The sequence below is a fragment of the Ambystoma mexicanum genome, chromosome 5q (assembly GCF_040938575.1).
Source record: "Ambystoma mexicanum isolate Mex_15411 chromosome 5q, UKY_AmexF1_1, whole genome shotgun sequence".
Lineage (NCBI taxonomy): Eukaryota > Metazoa > Chordata > Amphibia > Caudata > Ambystomatidae > Ambystoma > Ambystoma mexicanum.
Window position 1 is genome coordinate 568,218,005 of NC_090933.1, and position 23,280 is coordinate 568,241,284.

The window sequence follows — 23,280 nt, forward strand, 5'->3', positions numbered from 1 at the left end:
AATTAATTTGGTTACATGATGATTAACTCTAATGTTATTGTCATTTTTTGGTCCTGTTGTTTCTTTCTTCCTTTCTTTAGTTTCCCTGTATGTGCCTCTAATTTATATGCATTGTGGGTTTTTATATGCATTTTTTCTACTAACTCAAGTGTGTGGTAAATTTTCAATTGTTACTTATTTATTCCATGTTTAACATTACTCAAAACTCCCATAAGGTAGCATTTATTATTTTACTATCGGAAATTACCATATAAAAATATTGTGCTTCTATGGTGCATAATGCAAACATTGTAGTAGTTCCTCCATTAACAACAACACTCGAATATGATGTTTTGTTTACATGAGTACCTTATTTAAAACATGAAGTAGTTCATGATAGGTCTCCCAATCACCCCTAACATTCTATTGCGAACATTATAAACACAACCCCTTGTAGGGACTTTTCAGCTAAATTAATTTCATATGTGAAGTCATCAGTGATGTCATCAATGACATTTGCAATGTTATCTTTCATGTCCTGGGTGTTAGTCTTGGCAGTGCACGATGGTGGCGCGAGTTATGGTTGCTTAGCTTACCATAACTGAGGAATTTCTTTTTTTTTGTTTTACTTGTAACCATAACGTCCCTTTAACAAAATGTTTTCATTGGATTTGATAGGTTTTTATTATTGCAACTTAACCATAATATCCCTTTAACACATTTTTTTCTGTGAATTTCATGGGTTTGTACCAGTGGGCCCTAATTTCCTACAACTTACTAATATCATACTTACACGAATATAGCATCATTTGTGTACAATTTGGAAAGTTTCATCTTAAAACTGTGCCATTCCCTAACTTCTAGTATAATTGCTAACACTTATATACACTTTTTGCAACTTTTTCCACCGAATTTGTGCTCATCAACGCTTGCGAACGTCTGACGTAATCGCAGACTTTACGGGCAGTGTCACGTGACAAAACATGCCCACGGCATGATGATGTGTTCGCAAACGTATCTGTATTTCTTGGACGCGTACCTGCTTCGCGAACAGTTCGGAACTGCTTTTTTCAGCTCATCTAGGGACTTTGAAGGTTAGAATGCACCCTTGCACAGCTCTTACATATACTCTAACTAATTATCCATTAACAATCTAGCACACAGCACATACTTAAAAGAATATAAAACAAAACTGATAGTTATCTTAAAAATGGCATCAGTTATTGTCATCAGTCCTCCCCAAGAGCCACCACCACCAGCTGGAGGACCTACACAATGAAAGAAGCGCAATACTTCAAAAGACAGTTAACATGACTAGGACGATGAGGTAGAGGAAGTGTCTACCTCTAGCACCCAGAGAGAATCATGGGTATGGCAGTTCTTTACCACTGTTGGGAATGTACCAATAGCTAAAGCTACCAAAGTGAAATGGTCTGAGTGTACTCAGTCTTGGACTATCTGGGCAGTACTCCTACGGGACCACCTCCAAGCGCCGCCACACCAAATCCAACCACTGCAATGCTCTCAGAAAGGCTGTTCCTTCCTTAGGAATCTTCCTCAACCAATACTGTAACCACACAGCCTATTTCTGTGGTACACAAAATCCCACCAGCTGCCTTGCAAGTGATAAAAGAGGCTGTTTATCCATATCTTTCAAAGACAACAATGCTCTGTATATACTGCAACACACCATTCTGCACGGGGGAGCATTTTTGAAGTGCTTTTGAAGCTGTAATCAAAGTGCATATGAGAAACTCTGCCTCCTACCTTAGATGTAACACACACGCAACATCCTCCCCTGTCACCTGCCCCTCCATATATGTGGTTGGTGCCCATTCCCTCATTTCCCTCCCCACCTTACTTTCTGGCCTCTCCTGCAAATAAAAAAAAGTTCCTTTAGGAAACACTTTTCACAGTTAAAAAAATAGAACTAAAAATATAAACTTATAGACTCCATGTACTTTACATTTTGCAGTGAAGTATTTAGATTCAATAAGATTATCAAACATACCCATTAGCAGGCTTATACAAAAAAACTATACATAGTGCTCCTATAAATGCACTAATGCATTGTGCAGTGAGAGAAATCCATAAATAAAAGGGGCAGTGCGGATCAGCAAGTGCTCATGGGAGCCGAGGAGGAAGGTGCCGAGGGATGTCAAGGTGGCAGACTTGAAACAACCTAAGTTGGCTGAAAATGCTGCATGCAGCAATAAGTAAATCAGAGTAGGCATTCATCCTTTCTGAGGGCTAGGCCCATTGTCCATCCACCAACTTTATGTCACTAGTTGTTGTGTTTACATTTGGACACTTTCAGGTCCTTACTTATGCTGCACGCGCAGGTTTGTTGTAATTCAGTACAGTACTTCCGGCTGTAACCACAAGCAAAATATGTTTTTCCTATTCAAACCTACGGCTTCAGCCATGCTGCATGCCCAAATAACCCAATATTCAATTATCAAGTAATTGCAGGGCTTTAGAATGGGTATATCACTGCGCTTCGGATTACCCTACTGCTAGTGATGGAGTTCTTTTATGAAGCCTTCTTAAAGTATTAGGTTTCAAATAGGAGAGTGAAGCCTGTTCACCTTAGCGTTGGGTTACTCAGTAAGCAACTATTGTCGTAATAAAGCAGTCTTGACACCCATTGTTGGTGCTATACTTATTGTTAGAAGTCAGGCGACACATGTTTCTACTCGCTGGGGTCTTTCTCAATGCATGTGGGTTGTTGGCCAGTCATTGCTGCGAGGTTGTGGAAATGAGTCAGGCATACAATCCCAACATCTTGTCCCGGGATGGTCACAAATAAAGGCGGTTAAGGATTTGAAGTGGTGGCGTGGTGACCATGTGGGCACCTGTTTCAGCGTCCTCTGTAAGTATCTGCTGATTAGGGTTTATGGTAATTCCATCAAATTTTTACCATCGAATGACCATTCCATCTAAAAAAAACATGTTTTTTCTTTTTTTTTTTAATGGGGGGGGTCCCAACCCCCCGTTTGTTACCCTTTAGAACCTGTTATAAATAACACTAAACCATTTACCTTGAAAAAACATGCATTCAATGCATATTTTTTCAATGCAATTTTGTCAATGAACGGCTTTCGATGGTAACGCTTTACTTGAAATGACCAGATACCGCTGATTAGCATTGTCTGAGAGTGTATGCAGCGGCAGTCACAGCGATCTGTTGATGCAATCCTGTGCAGCTATTCGAGCTGTAACCACAGCAGGAATTTTAGCAACAGGCAAACACCTTTTTCCCATTCAAACCTATTCTGATTTTGAAAAACCTAACCACATATCCATTCCCTGGTGGCCATGCCCACTTTAACCCCATTGCCAGTCCCAACGTGGTCATGGCCAGTAGCCAGACTGTCCGAGTCATGGTCTTTCGCCATGATTCGGACAATCCAGCCACTGCCCATGGCCACAGTCGATGACTGGTACAATCTGGCCGCTGCCAAGGGCCACACGCTATACCTCAGTCACCAAAAGTATATCACTATTTTTTGTGCATACAATATGACACTTTTCCAAAAATAAAACACAGACACATTTGCAAAACCTTGCTTTCAGGTCCTTGACAAAGCTCCTTGCACAGCTTTGCTGCAAAGCTGTGCATATTTTATTTTCTGAAAAGTGTCAAAATATACATACATAAAATAAGCATATAACTTAGTTCCCACTTGACAAAATCCATTCAGACTTTGCACAAACATTCGAGGTTGAGTATATTTCTAAAATCTTTTGTACACATTTGTCAAATGGCAACCCATGTAAACATTTTCAAAACCTCCCTCTAATTTTACCCTCTCTTCACAAAATCCCACCAAACTTTGCAAAACATTCAAATTTGGGTCTTAAATCTTTTTGCAAACTTTTGTGCTGATTTGTGAAACGGCAGCAAATTTATAAGCCCTTTAAATATTTTTTGACCCCCCCCAGTCTAATTTTGTTCTGTCAAACTGTGCAGAACCATTCAAGGGACGATCTAGAATGATATCACAAAATGTCAAGCAGTTTCATTCAATTATGCCACAGTTATAAGCCATCCAAAAACTGCTTTTCACCAACCCTGTAATGCAAACATATGTATGGATACACCCAAACATCTGAGATGTTCGTGAACATTAAAGGGCTGTTCCGAACTGTTTGTGAACTTCGAAGGTGGGAAACCACCATTTTGTTTAGCTTTTTAAGGCCATATCCCATCCCATCCGGATCACCCCTCATCACCCAGAGATTGTTTAATTAGTTTGACAAGTGCAAAGTGGTGTTTTCTAATATGTTTTTAACGCCATGTCCACGGACATTGGTGGCTGTCTGCAAATGCAACATGGCGACCATTTCAAAATATCTGACACAGCTCACGTTTTTCACCATCCAATCAGTGGACTCGTACGATTTCCGCGGACATCACGCTGTTCTCTGATTGGCCCAAAAACCAGATATGACTATATATTTTTTGCATAATTTTGGCCGTTTTAATAAAAAACTACTGCACAAATTTACACCAAATTTACAAAAGCAAGCTTTCTTGACCAATCCGTTGCTCCCGTCACAAATTTGGTGAAAATCCGTCCAGCGGTTTAGGCTGTAGTTGTGAGCAACATTTTTTGCCATTGCGTCTATGAGGAACACCAAACATTGTAGGAATCCCTCTATAACTTTGCTCCCCCTGGACAAAACCTAACCAACCTAACCAATCAATCTGAGGGGCCATACACTTTTTTTTATAAAGTTTGGTGAAAATTCATCCTGAGGGTGGGGTTATAAACCGCCCAAAAAGCGTTTGTCCTATGTGTTGAGCAACTTAACCATAACTACACGGCCGCTACTGCAAGCCTTGTAATATATATTTGTATATTGTGTGAACCAGACACGAGGGTATTGGGGCACAGATCAATCATAAAATGAAAATTCGTAGTCAACATAATTACATGTCAGATATAGAAAAGAAACATAGCTCCGTTATTTTGGAAACAGATAGGTTTTCATTTCTCAACAGAAGCACTTGAGAGATGGAGCCACACACGAAAATTGAGGAAAATATCCAAAATTAGGGAAGTGCCATAGAAAAAGCATGATCTGATGTCATGTCTTTGGTAACTTTTGCAATACACAGTCCAGGCGATTTTTATTTGAACCTCCGTCAATCTGCAGTTAATCTGCAAAATAGGGAGGATGATGGGGGAGCAGCGGATTATATGCTAAATAAACAATTTTGATTTGTACATGGGCTCCCAAAGGGAGCCAATGGAGTTCAGCAAAAATCTGAGAACTGCGGTCAAACGTTCTTTTTACAGTCATCGGGCGTGTAGTGGTGTGCAACCAGACTTTACAGGGTGATAAATACATTTGGAAACACTGATAAAGACGGCTTGCTTGCAGTAATATGGCAAACTACCATTCCTTCCTGAACCACCATTCTAGGGAGAGTCAGCTTTAATCAATGCACATCCAAAATTAATAATTGTAATGCATATTAAAATGTTTAGAAAACAAATTCCTCTGTGTCTGTTTACAACAAGTGCAGCGGGGATGCTCAATGCATGACAGGTTAATTTCTGACCTGGCCATGCATTTGGAACAACAGTGGTTCATACCACTACTGCCCTGCTTGCATTTCTAACCCACAAGCAGGCCTAGAAATGCCTTTTCATTTATTTTTGCATTTCGCAACGACAGCCCCTTCAATGGCCTGCCGCTGTGAAATGTGCTCCCAGCTCACAAGACATGTAATGTAAAGTGGTCTTACATAGAAACCTCTTCCAATAGTGTTGTCCTCGCTGCAAATGGCTCTGTAAGAAAGGAGGGCAGGGTGTGTTAGTCGGATAGTGAGAAGGCAGATACAGAATCCTAAGATGTTGAGGATGGAGGTCAGATGTACCCATTACCTGTGTGCCGATATGAACATCGGCCTGTTGTTTGTGCTTGGTACTGACCAGGCAGGTAAGACCTATGGGCAGCCCCTGAATTGTGGAGTGCAAAAATTGACGTCAAGGGAGCTCATAGAAATAGACAGGGTCAGAATAGTTTAAATACTCTAGACCTGGAGGTCACCTGAAGGAGTGTTGGAGGTGTATGGATGCAAGAATTTAGTAGTGAGGAGTTTGCTGTGGGATGAGAGGGTGAGGGGAGTGAGGGTGGTCTCGCTTCCTGGCGGTAGATTTCCCTGCAGACCGGTGTCAAGCAGCAGAGGTTCAATGAATCAAGATGGTCGCCGGAGAGAGAAGGATGTGAGACAAGAAGCTCCGTCCTCACCGGCCGACAATTAGGCTACATAATTAAGCTAAACACCGAAACTGGAATCTGAGAGCCTGGCGAGATCCCACCATAAGGCCAGGACATAAAGAAGGCTGGGCGCGCAGGGGCTACGGCATCATAGCACAAACCGGTGAGAGCAGAAGGTGAAGGATGAGCAGAGTCCGCGCCTGAGGCAGGGACATCCCACAAGCAGCGGAGCAGCATACCCGGTGCTTGCAAGGCAGCAAAATCCAGGTCACAGCCAGGAGCTGGGGGCATAATCCATTGCAGCAGTATTGAACCAACCCTCACTGAGGGGTCGGTGAGGAGAGGCTGCCTGAGCCGGGGGATGGGCTCACAGGTGGTGCCTGCATAGGGATCCCGGGCAGCTTGCTTCATGAAATGGCCAGCATGGATGCACGCCCAGGAACATTGCACCAGTTCGGAGGACACAGCATGGACCACAGTGGGCCAGCCACACATAGCACTAGTGCCACTGCGGTATCCACAGGTCTATGCTCCGTGCAGGCACAGTGACCCAACAGGAATCTCAGCACCAAATGAAGGTAATTTAGAGCCTATATACTAGCTATCACAGTGTTGAGGAGCCAGGCACGGAGCAAGTCCTGATACCGGCCAAGTGTGAGGAATATAGGCACTCAAAGAAGAAGCTGCAAACTGGATCTGTGTAGTGAAAGCACATAGAGGTGTGCTAGAATGCTGCAGGTGCATTGAAGGGCCAGGCCATCGGCAGGTGAGTGGGCATGGGCTAAGGCAAGCAGTGATTCAGGGGAGACACCGCACTGTGGCTGTGGAGGGGTACATCCTTTCTGTGGTGGTGAGGGAAGGCTGCAACAGAGAAGAAGGGGGCACCCCAAGAGAGATCTACCCGGTGGGCTGACAGGGAAGCCTTAAGCGGAGGTGGCCAACAGAATAGACTGGTGAGAGCCCCCTATTTAAGGCAGGGGTGCGCAAGGGTTCCCAAAGGCTGTTATTCTACACTACTGTGGGGCTTCTACATACTGCCTCTGAGCCCATTTCTGTGGAGCTGCATTTACTTTTGGCCTTTTCCATCATGGCTGCCTCTTTGTTCCAGACCAGCTGATCCTCCTTCTATATTCTCCAGGAGGTCTGCCTGATTGACTGTCATGCCTCTATCATCAGCCCCTGGCCGGGGAGCTGGCAGGCGATGCTGGTCCCCTCAAAGGGCCACCTATAAGGGCGTTCTACAATCTGTGTCTGGGCTCGGGGGGCACCCACACCTAGTGCTTACTGAGCCCTACCAGTACACATCCATCTACTGCATGCCGTGCAGAGCTGATAAATCCTGCCTACACCCCTTCCTCCTCACCCACCCCCTCTGACTTGATGCCGGCTCTCCTGACCCCCACACTGCAGTTGAGTTCCCTACATTGCCTCTAAATCCCCCTCTTCATTCTTTTCTGAGCCCCAAGTGTGTGCCCCCAACTGTGATCGCCTGGAGTTGCACTGTGCTGCACCTTTGCATCTGAACCTCTCTCCCCATCATCTTCTTGCTCCTTCATATTGGCCAGCTATTACTTTATTGACTTCCTGCCTCATCAATTTCCTTCCACGGACCTAACTTCACTGGCCTCCACTGTTTTATTGACTTCTCCTGCACTGTGTTAAGAGGCCTTCTAACCTAATATGCATCTAGGGTTCTCCTGCCTCCACCCCAAAATAGCCGTTCAGCTTCCTTGTATTGGCTGTAACCTGTTACTGATTCCAGCATATTTCCAATTATGTTTGTATTTTCCAACTGCTTGTGCGCTTATCAATTTGGCCTTTTGCCGTTTCCCTTGGAAATTCAATTTTGCTTGTTTTTGTATTTCTGTGTTTAACAATTGGGTCTTCCCCTCTTCTCTTTGAAACTTACATCTGGTTGGTTTTGCATTGTTGTGCTTAATAATTGGGCCTTGCCCTCTTTCCTTGGAAACTCAGACCTGCTTGTTTTTGCATTGCTATTCTTAATAATTGGGCCTTCCCCTCTTCCCTTGGAAATTTAAATCTGCTTACTTTTGCATTACTGTGCTTAAAATGTTGGCCTTCCCCCTTTCCTTGGAAATTAAAATCTGCTTGTTTTGTATTGCTGGCTGTGTTCGGTTTTATCCCCCTTTTTATCCCTTTTGTTCTGTTATTGTTACTTGCCTTTAGTTGTTGTGTCCATCTACTGTATGTTGCAACCTAGGCCTCTTCCTTCACACACCTGATTGTTGCATTACTGTGTGCTGGTGTGTTGGTGCTCAGCAGTTCCTCCCTCTCTCTCTCATCCTTCTCTCTGCATTCTTCTCAATGGCGCTCTCAATCTCCCCTATCTTCTCTAATTGTTACTCTATCACCTATCCTATCCCTCTGTCTAAGTCGGGAAGGAAAATGTTTAAGAATGATCTCCTCATCTCCAACCCAGGCCTCCCCATCACTGACACCTATGTCGATGCTTCTTCCAGACAGACTGTCACTGCCATCCTCTTTGTCATTCTTTCTGTGGACCTTTGGATTCCCCACATGATCGCCACACTCTCCCCTTTCTCTTCCTCTCCCATTAATGGTGACACCATTAATGTCTGTTTAAGTGGCCGTGGCATGGCCCAAGGCTCTCAGCCCAACGGCCTCCTTCTTGATAGGCATCTCCCGCCTCTCATAAACTTCTTCCCCTCTCCTACCAAAACTCCTTCTATCTTCGCTATGGCTCCTCTGCCAGCTCTGACGGGTGTAAGACACCCTTGTACCCCTCCTCGGAAGACCTTCAAAAGTGGTAACCTGCTCCACTTAGCTCCCTTCAACTTTCGCTCTGCCGACAAACGCTCCTCTGACATCTGCCACCTCCTTCAGGATCTGCAACCTCTGTCATGTGTTTTCACACTCTCCTCCCTGAGACTTACAAGATCCTCTCCAAACCCAGGCCTAATCGGTACGGCGGTGGAGTGGCCCTGCTCTTCCCTTAGTGGGTCCCTGTTACTATCATATGCATTTAGGCCTACTACTCTTTTGAATGCCTTGTCTGCTTGCTACGTGTCCCCCCTGGCCTTTATCTGTCTGTGGCCACCACCTACATGCCCGCTGGCCAGGTCTCCTCTTCCTCTCTGAAAGGGCGGAACTCAACTCCTCTCTCCTGTCCTCCTCCTCCAAGCTTCTCCTTCTAGTAGACTTCACTATTAACCTTGACTCTCCTAATGTGGCCTCTGGGCTCTTCTGCATCCTCTGTGACTTTTTCCCTCTCCATTCTTCCCTCCAGTCTGACACACTTGCTCTCATTTCCTCAGACTGCTGCATCTCCAACCCTCTAATTACTCCTCTCTCTTGGTCTGATCATGCTCTCCTGTTCTCCCACCTGGGCCTCCTTGCGCTCCCGGCTGAGCCTCAACCCACACTGCCAGCCTCCTTCACCTTCATTTGACCAATGAAGTGAGTGTCCGTTGCTGCTTTTACCGTCACCCTCACTCCCACTCCTATTTCTGATGCTGACTCTCACTCTGACTCAGCCCTTACTAACCTTTAACTCTCCATTTTCAACACTTTGGACATCCTTGCCCCTGCCATGAGGATCTGCATGAAACCTGCCTCCACGTGCAACAACTAGTAATATTCCAACCTGGCCATTCTGAAATGCAAGTGCAGAGTGGCTGAGCAGTAGTGGCAGGTTTCAAGCATATCTCTGCCACATCTCTGCCACACTGTCCTGCCACCTACTCCAAAGGTAACACAGACTCTCCGTCAGTGCAAAGAAGAGGACCTATATCCAACCGCTCATCTCCCCGGCCACTAACAACTCAGCGAAACATTCCAAAATATGCAATGTACTCGCCAACCCTACTGCAGTCTCCACGTCCCCCATGCCCTTCCTAGCCCTCTGTACTTCTCTGGCCTCTCACTTCATTTCCAAAACTCAGGACATCCTCTCCTCCCTCTCCTCTACTCCACACCCTTATCTCTCACCTTCTCTCAGGCCTCCATTTGCCCCCCTGTCCTCTCCTTCTCCCCTCTTTCTCTCCCACAAAACCTGATCAGGTGTCTAGACAAGTCAGCTCTTTGAAAGTCTCTTCCAAACAGATGCTTCCTTGTTCCTCCAGAACTATTAAGGACAACATTGTCTCCCTTGTTCCAGCCTTGACGGAATTTCTGCAATCACTCCTTTGTCACTGGATCCTTCCCCTCAGTCCTTAAGCACTCCTTTGTGCACCCTATCCTAAAAAAGCCTTTAGCCGTCCCTTCCTGTCTGGCTAACTACCCCTCACCCCATCTTCACTACCCTCTTCCTGGGAAAACTGTTGGAGAAGTTGGACATCTCGAAGCTGGTCCACCACACTGAATCTGTTGGCTGCCTCCATCACCACCAGTCTGGTTACAGAGCGACCAGGGGCATGGAAACCGCTCTCCTGAACACCTGTGATGACTTGCTCACTAATCTCGATTCCTCCTCTCCTTCTGTTCTCATCCTTCTTGACCTCTCCTCTGCCTTCAATATGGTCAATCATGCCACCCTGACAAAACAGCGCTGCGACACCCTTGGAATCACTGACTTGGCTCTGGATTGTTTGACCTCCTTCCTCACGGACTGACCTTCCTGTGTGCAATTGGGACCTTTTCTTTCATCCATCTCACTCTCCACCCGTGGCGTGCCTCAGGGCTCTATCCTCTCACCCTGGTTCTTCAATACCTACCTGGCGCATATAGTATATTAGATCTCCATCTTCTCTCCTAACTTCCAGTGCTATGCAGATGACACGCAGACCTCCTTCAAGCTACCCTCATCTGCCTCTTTCTCTCTCATTCCTGACTGCCTGTCCACTATTCAGACTTGGTGCACTACTAATGATATCTGCCTTGAATTAATGAATACTTTTACATTAACAAATACAAACACGTCTGACCCATCTGTTAATCTGCAGCTGAACGCATAGCTCGCTCATCACCCGTTTAACCCACCTTGCTCCCGACACTCAATGCATACTGTGCACACACCCCTGTGCACACTCACCTGCGCATGTAACCACGCATACTAACATCACTCACTGTTGATACACCCTGTAACCTTCCTGAAATGTGTAACTGTAACATGTAAGCTTAAAGTATCCTTGAACACGCGCCCGGATACCCTCGGGTCTGGCGCGTGCTATAAATAAATAAACAAACAAACAAACAAACATTTTCAAACCGAAACATCAAGCATAAAAACAAGTACAAAAACAACACAGCCCCATTACAGATTAAAAGACAAAATCCACCAACTCATCCACCACAAACCAAACCCAACCAACAGCTGCCAACCAAAAAAATTAAATGGCTTACTTAGAACGTTTCTCACCTGCCGGGTCAGAGCCAGTTTCACATAATTACAGAATGTATAAAGTCCATATCCGTGCAATTCAGGATGAAGTAAAATGACCCCCTCGCAATCCTGAATATTCTTTTTTTTTTAAACAAAAGGCCTTAACACAGGGACGTCATTTGGGGGTCGCCAGGGCTTGCAGTTGTGACCTCTGAGGTCTCTTTTGCTACCCCTGTGGTATCCCTTGCTACCCCTAAAAAAATGTAAAATTAATATTTATTTATTTATTTTAAAATCTAAGCTCCTGCCTGTGGCCAGCGCCATGTGGCTCTTTGTTTCTGGAGTGGTCAGCTTTCTTGTTTAGGCCTCTTAAAAAAACAGGAGGTTTCACAAGTGTAACACATTGAGCAGTGACCCTAAATTACAAAGAATAATGACAAATAATGTGTCTTTCTGGAATTCTATACAATAATTGCTAGCCTCTTTAAGGGTTTCTTTCAGGCACACTTCAGGGGGTGACTCACTGATTTAGTCTGTTCTTATACACCTCAACTCAGCCTTTTATGCTTCTGACGTCGATAGATGAGTACCAACACAGTTTGGGTGATATTGTATGTATATGTGTTCTATATATAGCGTTTAAGCGTAAGTGCTATATAATAACACATATGGGCCTATACACACTGATATTAACGATGCATATGGTGATCCATTCGTGTATGAAATGCGTATCACATTATAGTGATTTTGTAACCATATTTTTTGTAGTGTACTCATGAACAATGCTATGTGATGTCACTTCCTGTTTGGTCAAGGGATGAAAGGTTGTTTTGCAATGCTTAAAGTGATGTCACTTTGGGATGGTGTCAAATAACATCGCAGGTCAAGGATTGTGTGATGTCACTACCGATACCCCTGGCATTTTGGTGAAATGACGTCCCTGCCTTAACATAACCCTCCTCAAATCCAAGTACCACTTACAGAAAATGGCACAGATCCACATTTTCTGCAAACCCACAAGAGCATAATTTTACTGGATCTTCCTTTACCCGGTTAGTACAAGCCTTCATAACCCATGTTCGATTCAATGTAGCCTGCATAAGTGAGAGAGGCAATGCAACCAGACAGTTTGGCCACTGTTCAAGAGGGTGAACAAAACAGCAGCAACAAAAGGGCTACACATTTTTATTTTTTTTATTGTTTTAATCAAAAATAAGATTTTTACAATATGATTGTCTCTTTGTGTGTCTCAAAGCTTGCCTCCCATGCTTGAGTTCATGTCGATTGGGCGAATTGACTATACGCCAGCGAGTATCTCTGAGTCACTCTTTATCTTTTAGTACTACACATTTTGTTTGGGCGTGTTCTCGTTCATGATGACTCCAGAACTGAGATTCCAGGTAGTGGGAGAAACAGTTTTAGTGTGTCCTGCCGTGCATAAGCATGCATAGCATTGCTGGCGCATTACTTTGGGAATCTTGGGAAGTGAAAGCGGTCGACTTTGTGCCGAGACATTTGAGTAGCATATGACGTGAATCTATCCGCACATTTTATCATTTAACATACCTGGCATATGTTGTACAGCCACATTTTTTGTTTCACGCTTATGGAATAAGTTTCAGAATGGGAGCCGCCCAAGCCACGCTATGCAAACCACAATAGACTATACATATTTATTTCTCTGTATTCACTGCGTGGATTACTGGCCTACTGATCGGATGGCACTTACATTGGTACTGGGTCATTGAAAAGCTGTTCGCATTGGAACTGGGTTTGGAGGGGCGGTATTTGAGCCCAGTTATTCCTTGCCAGTACAGACTGTCAGACCCCAATCACAGTACACTTGTCCTGGATTCACATGTACTTTGAGCTAGGGAAAGGAGCACATCCGCATGGTTGCTTTTCCTGCTCATACCATAATGGACCCAGCGCCTGGAGGCTTCGTGCCTTGCAGCAGGGCAGATTTTGCTTTGTTGATTAAGAGCACATTTCGTTACAGCCTTTAGTGCCCCTATCATGTTACTGGCTTCAAAACACTTACGGGTCAATTTCCATGTGGTGATGCTGCAAATGAAGGTTCAGTGTTTTTATGCCTTCAGTTGATGCTTTTATGCTTCAGTTCCAGGTCGGACCATTTTCTAGTGCTCTCACAAGGAAGTGAAGACGCAGGATACAGAGTTTCGATCTCTTTAGTGCGTAATTTGTCGCGGTATTTGGCAGGGCACAGCCCTGCCACTTATTTCTGCGCCCGGCACATATTGTCTCAGGCTCACTTTAATTATGAAGTGGTGATAGTCATTGCACCCATCAGCCACAATGAGCAGGTGAGCGCTGTAAGGTCCCCTCAAATATGTCGACCCTGTGGGGAGCATGTATGGGTAGTCGCATGAGTATTGAAGAACTGCCCACCCGCGGTGTCACAGGAGTGCTCTGCGTATTGCAGGTGCACTTCGCTTTGTTCCTGCAAGTCATTTTCATGCAGACCCAAAATGAATAGATTCTTATGGAATCACATTCGTTTAGCATTTCTGAAAAGCAGGTGGATTCCATGGGCATCCATTCGTACATTTTGTCTGCAAAGGGTCATGTGCAGGTGGAATTTACTCTTTGTCAAGACGAAGTGTGAACGTGATGATTAAAGGTGGTGTCCTCCGCTTTTACTTTTCACGTTTACACTACGCCTTAGAAACCTTTAACATCGTAGGCAGGGGCTCAATATCGTGTGGGGCAAATCAACATTGTTAAACAGAACTGAACATGAATCCATTACAAAAGAGTTTTATGGATCCGATGAAGACTAAGAGGGTAATTATCTTCGAAGTGCAAATTGCATGCAGGGGATCCAATATCATACAAGTGAAAACGTTGGAAGTCCCCTGCATGCAATTTGCACTTAGAGGGAAATGTCCCCCTCTTCATCGCATCCATAAAACTCTTAGGTAATGTCCTTATGTTGAGTTCTGTTTCACAACATTGATTTCTGCCATTCTGCCCTGGCTCTGCATTTGTATGACTTTATTCTTCCACTAGAATTACCTGTGGATAACAGCAGACAGAATGTGATCATTAGAATTGCCAGTTCTTATAATGTTCACTCTTGCTCTTCTGTGCTACTTCATGGCAGTGTTCCTGCTTTTATGTTATTTACTTATTTTATGGTTCCGGGATGCTAGATTACGCTCACTGTGGCGTGGCTGTCTATATATGAAGCCTGGGTGAACCTTCTTGAAAGTCATTCACAGACTACCTTGAAACTCGTACTAAGATTCAGGTAAATTCATGCATTCTTGGAGTTTGTTCTACCAGCCTGAATATGTTCAAATCACCTTTAAGAGCCGTGGATCTGGAAAACATAAACACAATAACTTAAAAGGCTTCAGGGAGGGAAATGTTATGGCAAAGGGAGGGAGGAACAGGTGAGGGTGGGCAGGGGGTTTAGCTAGAGGAAACAGAGTCCTGCAGATCTGTGAATGTTTTGCAAGTCGGAGGGCATACTGAACTCTGCAATAAGATGTCTCAGTGGATTAACAAACCTACCCTAGGGATCGGATCTTTGTGTAACCTGCAGATCCCAGGTTTGAATCTGGATAAGAATAACTCAGACTTTCATCCTTCTAAATTAGAAAGGTTGAATTGGATAATTGTAGGATTGCATGCCATACCAGCAGCCAGTCCCTGTGAGGCATGCATACCTCTGCTTTTCATAATTCAGACTTTAACATATTGTGTGTTATTGAGATTTATAATATTACATTATGGGGAAGCCATGAGAGACATAATGGGCCCATTAAGTGGTAACGCAGTGTTAATCCTGAAATACCACCATACTTGTAATGAGGACCACTGACCTTTTAAAAAGCCTATACTCCTGAGAAATAGTCAGTCATTCATTTGGGATGCAGGCAGTTTAATTCTCTTGGGTTTGTTTCTCAGATTACTACCAGGGGAATTTTTAGAATAAGCAGAGTCCATGGGTGCAGGTCAACAGTCTCAGAAGGGCCAGCTCGGCCGAGGCAGAGTTACTCACATGTGTAGAATTTTAGCCAGGTCAGCATTTCAGCAAATATGAAAACTGATTCCTATTGTCAGAAACAGTGTGAGTCTCAAGTGTGAGATTCAGGGCTGAATCTAGTGTAGGTCAGTATTGTGAATGCACAGAGCACAAGTCAACTAAAAGTGGGGTTTGAATTTGGCACTGATAACAGCTGGTGTTATCATTTTGCACCACACCACAGTAGTTATAGACTGAGTTGCAATGAAACATAAAGATTAACAATTATTAACCCCTAACCACTAACGTATCACATTAATAATATTCAAGGGAGATTAGTACATATCCCTGTGGTGCAAGAATATTAGAGCAATGTATTGATGGCAAGCTGGCTTATTTCAAAAGAGAATAAAATGTGCAAAATAAAAGTTGCTCTGCAGTGAAGACATGAGCAATGTGAGCTGGGGAATGTAGAGCCTGTTTTAGTCAAACTAGCCCATTGTTAATGTCTCAGGACAGAAAGAACAGTTTGAAGAAATGTAACACTCTCATCTGTTGCTGCCTTTTAAGCAGCCAGGCTAATCACATGTTTTCTAGGACATTCTTGTGGGTTGGTTTGTCAAAGGGAGGTGGTTCTGATGGATACATGACATCACCTTCAGAGGCGGTAGTTTATTATATTTTACATACATTGATGGTAGATGATATAGAGAGGGTTAAAATAATTACAGTCAGAAGGCTGGGTCTCTCTGGGTGGCTCTCTCTATGGCTGGGGCACTGTCTCTTGCTCTCTAAACTTGAGCACTGCCCGTCCCTGGGAGAAGTGTGCTGCACTCACATGCAGGAAGGCAAGCACAGGGCGCAAGTTGATATCTCCTCCTGACAAGTGGATTAAACCAGATAAAAGGAATTCTCCAGTGCAGGCTTTATGCAGACGGATGGAGGGGGTCCTGGCTTCACATGCAGTTCTGGGGGGATACATAAGCAAGCATTATTAATTGGCAAGTTTCAGTACAATTGAGGAGTGTGTAGTTTGAAGAATGTTGACATAAACAGGCCGATTCATGGAATAAATGTGCGCCGAAAATTCCGGCGCAGAGGGGCCTATACGTGCGCTGCGCCGAAAAATAGTGAAAAGCGCAGGGAAACCAGCGCACGTCGATTCATGGAAGTCCGTGCGTAAGAAAAGCATAGGACGTGCGCTGAAAAAGTGCGTGGCGCACGCCGGCGCACAGGTCAACCAACGGCGTGCGCCACGGCCACTGCGCTATCACTCCGAGCGCAGCGCACAGCTCTAAAGTAGGCGGAACACAGGGCGGGACACTCGGAATGGGGAATAAAATGGGGCACAACACTCGGAATGGGGAAGAATGTGGGCGGCACGGGGAAGTACAGGAGGCAAGTGCGCGGAACGCCCACACGCTCTCCGGCAACACGTATTCATGGATCCGAACAGGGCAAAACAGCGCTCGATCAAACCAGCGCACAGGCCCAAAAACATACGCCACAAGTAAGCAGGCGGTAGCGTCCCGACGCACTTAACGAAAGTGCGCCAAAACCTGCGCCAACAAATACCACCCACATACAGCAATGGGCCATACCGTGACCCCAAAGGACAAATGAGGTGCAAAGGTGTACGCCATTAACACGGACACCCACTGTTCAAAAATTCGCGCATGTGTGTACAACGGGTTGCGCGAGAAGTCACTTGCGCGATTGCCCTGGGTACGTGTATCCCGGGGTGCGGGGAAGTCCCACACGCGATTGCCCTGGCCACGTCGATATCAGGGGTGCGTGTGAAGTTCCACACGCGAAAAAGCCAGGGTACGTCAATTACAGGGGTGCGCGGGAAGTTTCACACGCGAAAAGCTAGGCTACGGGAATTCCAGGGGTGGGCGTGAAATCCTACACGCGAAAAACTAGGGTACGTCATTTACAGGGGTGCGCGGGAAGTTTCACACGCGGCTCTGCTGGGTGGGTCCTCACAGGTGTTCCATTCACACCCTCCACGTCCCCTGCATGCAACCCACACCACAGGGGACTACCCTGCACACCTGCTCATGCCTCCCACCACCACCACCCCCCCGCAGTCAGGGGCACCTGCCAGAAGGCACCCACCCATGTCTACCACCATCCCCACCCCCCCAGCAGTCAGGGGCACCTTCCAGCAGGCCCCCACCCATGTCTACCACCACCCCCACTCCCCCAGCAGTCAGGGGCACCTTCCAGCAGGCCCCCACCCATGTCTACCACCACCCCCACCCCCCCAGCAGTCAGGGGCACCTTCCAGCAGGCCCCCACCCATGTCTACCACCACCCCCACCCCCCCAGCAGTCAGGGGCACCTTCCAGCAGGCCCCCACCCATGTCTACCACCACCCCCACCCCCCCAGCAGTCAGGGGCACCTTCCAGCAGGCCCCCACCCATGTCTACCAGCACCCCACCCCCCCAGCAGTCAGGGGCACCTTCCAGCAGGCCCCCACCCATGTCTACCACCACCCCCACCCCCCCAGCAGTCAGGGGCACCTTCCAGCAGGCCCCCACCCATGTCTACCACCACCCCCACCCCCCCAGCAGTCAGGGGCACCTGCCAGAAGGCCCCCACCCATGCCTCCCACCACCCCCAACCCCCAGCAGTGCAGGGGCAGCCTCCACCAGGCCCCCACCCATGCCTCCCACCACCCTCAACCCCCAGCAGTGCAGGGGCAGCCTCCACCAGGCCCCCACCCATGTCTCCCACCACCCCCACCCCCCCAGCAGTCAGGGGCACCTGCCAGAAGGCCCCCACCCATGTCTACCACCACCCCCACCCCCCAGCAGTCAGGGGCACCTTCCAGAAGGCCCCCACCCATGCCTCCCACCACCCCCAACCCCCAGCAGTGCAGGGGCAGCCTCCACCAGGCCCCCACCCATGCCTCCCACCACCCCCAACCCCCAGCAGTGCAGGGGCAGCCTCCACCAGGCCCCCACCCATGCCTCCCACCACCCCCAACCCCCAGCAGTGCAGGGGCAGCCTCCACCAGGCCCCCACCCATGCCCCCCACCACCCCCACCCCCCCGCCACCAGGGGCAGCCTCCACCAGGCCCCCACCCATGTCTCCCAACACCCCCACCCACCAGCACTGTGGGGCACGTGGCCAGCAGGCAGTCAGGCAGCAGCAGATGGCAGGTGGGAGCGTGCTCAGGGCTCTGGGGGGCAGTAATTTGGCCTCCTGGCCAGGAGCGTGGTCTCTCGTGTGTGAACGCGTGGACAGCCTGATAGGGAGTGAAATCCCACACGTCAGCGTGTGAATCGAGGAAAAGCCCTTAGCGCGTAAACCCGTCAACAGCATATGCGCGCCTATAGTCACCTGCACGTGCAGGAAATTGTTGCATGACACGTCCCAGTGTCAAAGCGTGTGATTGGTGAAAATGGATCTACACGCAGAAGTGACAAAGCGTGTGATTGGTGAAAATGGATCTACACGCAGAAGTGACAAAGCGTGTGATTGGTGAAAATGGATCTACACGCAGGAGTGACAAAGCGTGTGATGGGTGAACGTACACGCCGCGTAAGTGACGCTGTACGTGTGGGCCTGTATATAAGGTACATGTAGAACACCATTTCCTTGTACGTGCTTTTTGTGGAGAGCGAGTGGGTGAATTCTGTACTTCTTGTCGTTTCACACGCGATTTACTTCACAGCGTTTCCAGTTCGTACTCCCTGTTACCTCTGACAGCTTTTTCTCTATTTTTCCTCTTGTACTGGTTTACCTGGGCCTGTTCCCTCAAACAGTGTCCCCTTCTACTGTTGTCCTGTCTTCTCAGACAGCGTACACATCTTCTTTTGGCGGGGGTTTAGCCAGCCAAACGCGCTCATTTTTCACGCTCCTTTACCTGGCAGACGATGAGTCACGCACGTATCCAACTTCTGTGCTTGCCCCCTGTGTAGCCTACCCCTTCAGAGGTCATTCTAGGCTGCGTGTGACACGCATACGTTCATTCTTGTGTTACTGGGTGCCACAGCGTAGTGCAGGTTTTTCTTTCTGCACACATGGTCTAGGAGGGGTTGCGTGCACGTCATCTCCCTTTTTTGGGCCTCCTGTGCGTTGCGTGACCCGTCATCTTTCCCCAGGGGTTACAATCAGCCGTGCTAGAGCACTAATGTACAATTACCATCTGGTACCCAACCCCTTTGACCCCCAATTGCCCAGGACAATTGTCTACAGCCACTCCCATACGCACATTAATATCAGTGCCATGGCTGGGAGGCGAGGATTCCGTAAGGGTGGCAAAGGTGGAAGAGCCACAAGTGGTGGCCGTGGTGGATCCGGTAGGGGACGTGGTGGTAACTTGCAGGGTGAGCCTGTCCCCCCATGTGTGGAGGACCAGTCAAGGGCACCCATCATCCCCCCCCTCCCGTTGAGGCTGAAGTGGCTGACACCATCCATGCTCAGCCCTTGTTGGACCAGCCCATTGTGGCACCAGACCTGGCTGACTCCATGGCTGACTTCCAGGTCAGCAGGGCTACGACACGTGCGCTGGTGCACGTTGATGCTATCATGCCACGTGGATCTGGGGCAGCAAGGTCATCTGCTGCCCCAAGTAGGCAGGGCGGAGAGGCTGCAGGGGCAGCTGCAGCTCCATCCACCCCAGCTCTCACACACCCAGCCAGGACAGTGTCCGTCCTAGTCCATTCTGCTGACATTCCCCATGACACCATTACACTTGAGCCAATGCCTGCACCAACTCCCATGCTGAGTGTGCAATCCCACACACCTGATACAGAGCCCACCAGGGCTCCTTCCCCTAGTGTCCAGAGCGGCGCAGGACACTCAGGATCACCACCACCTTCCAAGCGGAAGAGGAAGAGTGCTCGTCCGGCACAGGCTGATGCCCCCGACACGGCTACACAGTCCGGTCCGTCGAGGAAGCCCAGCTTCACGGATGTGGAACTGAATGCACTTGTCGAGTATGTGTCCGGACATGATAACGAGATGGTCATTGTTGCAGGATCCAAGACCACACCTGCACAACGCCAGGCACACTGGCAGACCATTGCGGACATCGTAAGTGCCCTTGGAATCGTGAGGCGCACAGCCAATGATTGCTACAAGCGCTGGAATGACCTAAAGCGCAGGGCAAAGAAGAAGCTGGCCTCAAGTTATGCCGCAACTCTAGTGACTGGAGGTGGGTCTCCAGTAGAAGACATGGAACTCACTCCACATGAGTCAGTCGCTGGGACCTACGTCACGGAGGAACAGATCCAAGGCGTGGGAGATCTGCCTGATTACGAGGCATTGTCCGGTGAGTGCACATGCATGTGTGTGTCATCCATGTGCATGGTGTGTGTGTGAGGGCATCTGTTTGTGTGCCAGGTGAGAGTGTGTGCGCCTGAGTCGAATGGGTCAGCCATGTGCTTCATGCAAGACATCCTGGCCAGCTGCATTTCGCCATTGCAGTATCCCTTCTGCCAACAGTAGACATCTAGCCCAACAGCACCCAAGTTGGCCTTGAAGTGTCACCTTGCCACTACATTGTTGATTATTTTCCTATGTTCAATCAGACAGATTGTATGCATTCCACCACTTATACTAGGCATTCCTCAGTCCTCTAGTCACATGTATGGCATGGCCATGGTAAAGTGGAGTTACTTTGTTACCTGGATATCATATGTTCACACATGTCCCTGTGCAATTGGACCATATTGGACTGGCAGCTCCAGGTGATAAAGTAGACCTGTCAGAATTAGAAAAGCTATTGCATGTGGGAACTGGACAGAATGAATAAGTGCTGCCCTCCTCTCCATCTACACTCAAAAGCAATGGCACATGCCATCTGTGTGATGGCATGTGTGTGTCACCTGGCAATCACAGGGCAATGTGTGATGCCACTGCCAGGCAGCATGCATGAAATGTGTTCATCTTCCATCTTTGTGTAATGAGTGTGTGCCATTTGCCTGCCCTTCATACGCAGTGAGGGTGCATGCATGGGAGGGTCTTAGTCATGTGGGACATGTGTCAATCAAGTACTGGTTCTCTTGTTTCACAGCCCTCATTGTGTGCCATGGTGCTAATGCGGGTTTCCATTTCTTTGTCATTATGTCATTGCAGGGGAAGACGCACCTGATACTGCTGGGGTTGTGGAGATGGTGCAGAGCCAGGAGGGGTCCGAGGGCCGACCAACCACCAGTGAGGGACGTGGTGTGCTGGTGGGTGAAAACCCACAAGTGCTGCAGGTCGTGCTCTCAAGGGGTGTCTCTGGCTGCACCTCCCCCGAGCTGTACTCAGCTGTTGACTCGGATGATGAGACCTACGTGCCGTCGCAGGTGAGTGTTCCAGGGAGGGAATCTGTTCTGTCCCACCCACCTGCACCAGGGTCAGAACCCTCAATGGGGATGTCAGTGTTGGCAGCTAGGCCTTTGGTGGTTACGGATGCAGGGTCACACTCTGCGACATCTGATCCTGTTCCTGGGCCAGCAGATCAGAGGGGGAATGCAGTCCTGCAGCCTCAGGCAGTGCCGGCACAGCAAGGGGCAGTCCGCCTTGCCCCAGACAGGTGTGGTGCCCGCCGACATGGTGGCCGTACGCCACCTGGCAATACCGTATGGGAGCAATCCATTTACGGTATGGCTACCCAACAGGCAGCGTCATCCGAGATGATGGCTCAGGCCATGGATAGGGTGGCCACTTCCATTGTCCCCCCTGAAAGGCTGATGGAGCGACTAGAGCAGGCAACCGACTCCATCTGCCAGTCACACAGGGAGGACATGTTGGCGTCCAACAGGGACAGGCGGGCGGCACTGGCGACTCTGCAGGAGGCCATCTCCATAGAGTCCCAGGGCCACAGGGAAGCCCTGAGGCAGGAGCTACATCAACTCAGGACGACTCTTGTTGAGCTAGAGGCTTCAACACACCAAAGGACAGAACAGAGCTGGAGCGTCTCACCCGTACGCTCTCAGCTGAGATGCAAGCAACGAGGGCGGAGGTCCGGGCATCCCGTGAGTTGTTGCATGGGGACCTCCGCACCCTCATCCTCCAGAACGAGACCTACCACACCTGCATGCTTGCAGCCATGGAGGAACAGAGTAGGGCCTTGCGTGGGCTGCCTCCCATAGTGCAACCACCTCCGGATGCAGCTGCACAGGGTGATAATAGCGACAGCAGTGATACTCCCACAATAGGGTAGCCGTGTGGGCCATGAGCCCATGGAGGTGTTTTTTTTCCCCAGGATCCACACAGGTGGTTTCTGGTGTGCACCCTGACCTCGGACCTCCTGGGTGGCCTCCCCAACCCCCCCGGGCCCTTTAATGGCCATTTTTGATTTTCTTTTTATTTTTATATTTTTTAAATTTTTTATATTTATTTTTATTTTTATATTTTTCCCAATTTTTTGGGGACACATTGTTGGCTTCCGTGGTTCCTGTGGGCATACGCTGCATTGTGGCTGGGCACACGCAGGCTTGTCATGTATTAGGTTCAGATGCCTGGGTTTGAGTCACACACACCCCTCCAGCTTCCCGTTTCCATGGGCTTGCAAAGGGTGTGCCCAAGTGACATTGAAGTACATGGTGACATTGGACTCCCACTACATGTGTGGGTAGTCTAGTCAATACTGTGTATACATTCCTAGTGCATATTGCTGTTGTGTTGTACACTGCATGTTGCATTGATGTGTAACTCATCATCTGTGTCTGCCTCCCAATTTGCAGGTCCCTTCCTCATGTCTACACAAGGCCCTCTAGTCTGGAGTTGGGGTCCTTGTTGGCAGCAGTGCACCTACAACTCTACATGGC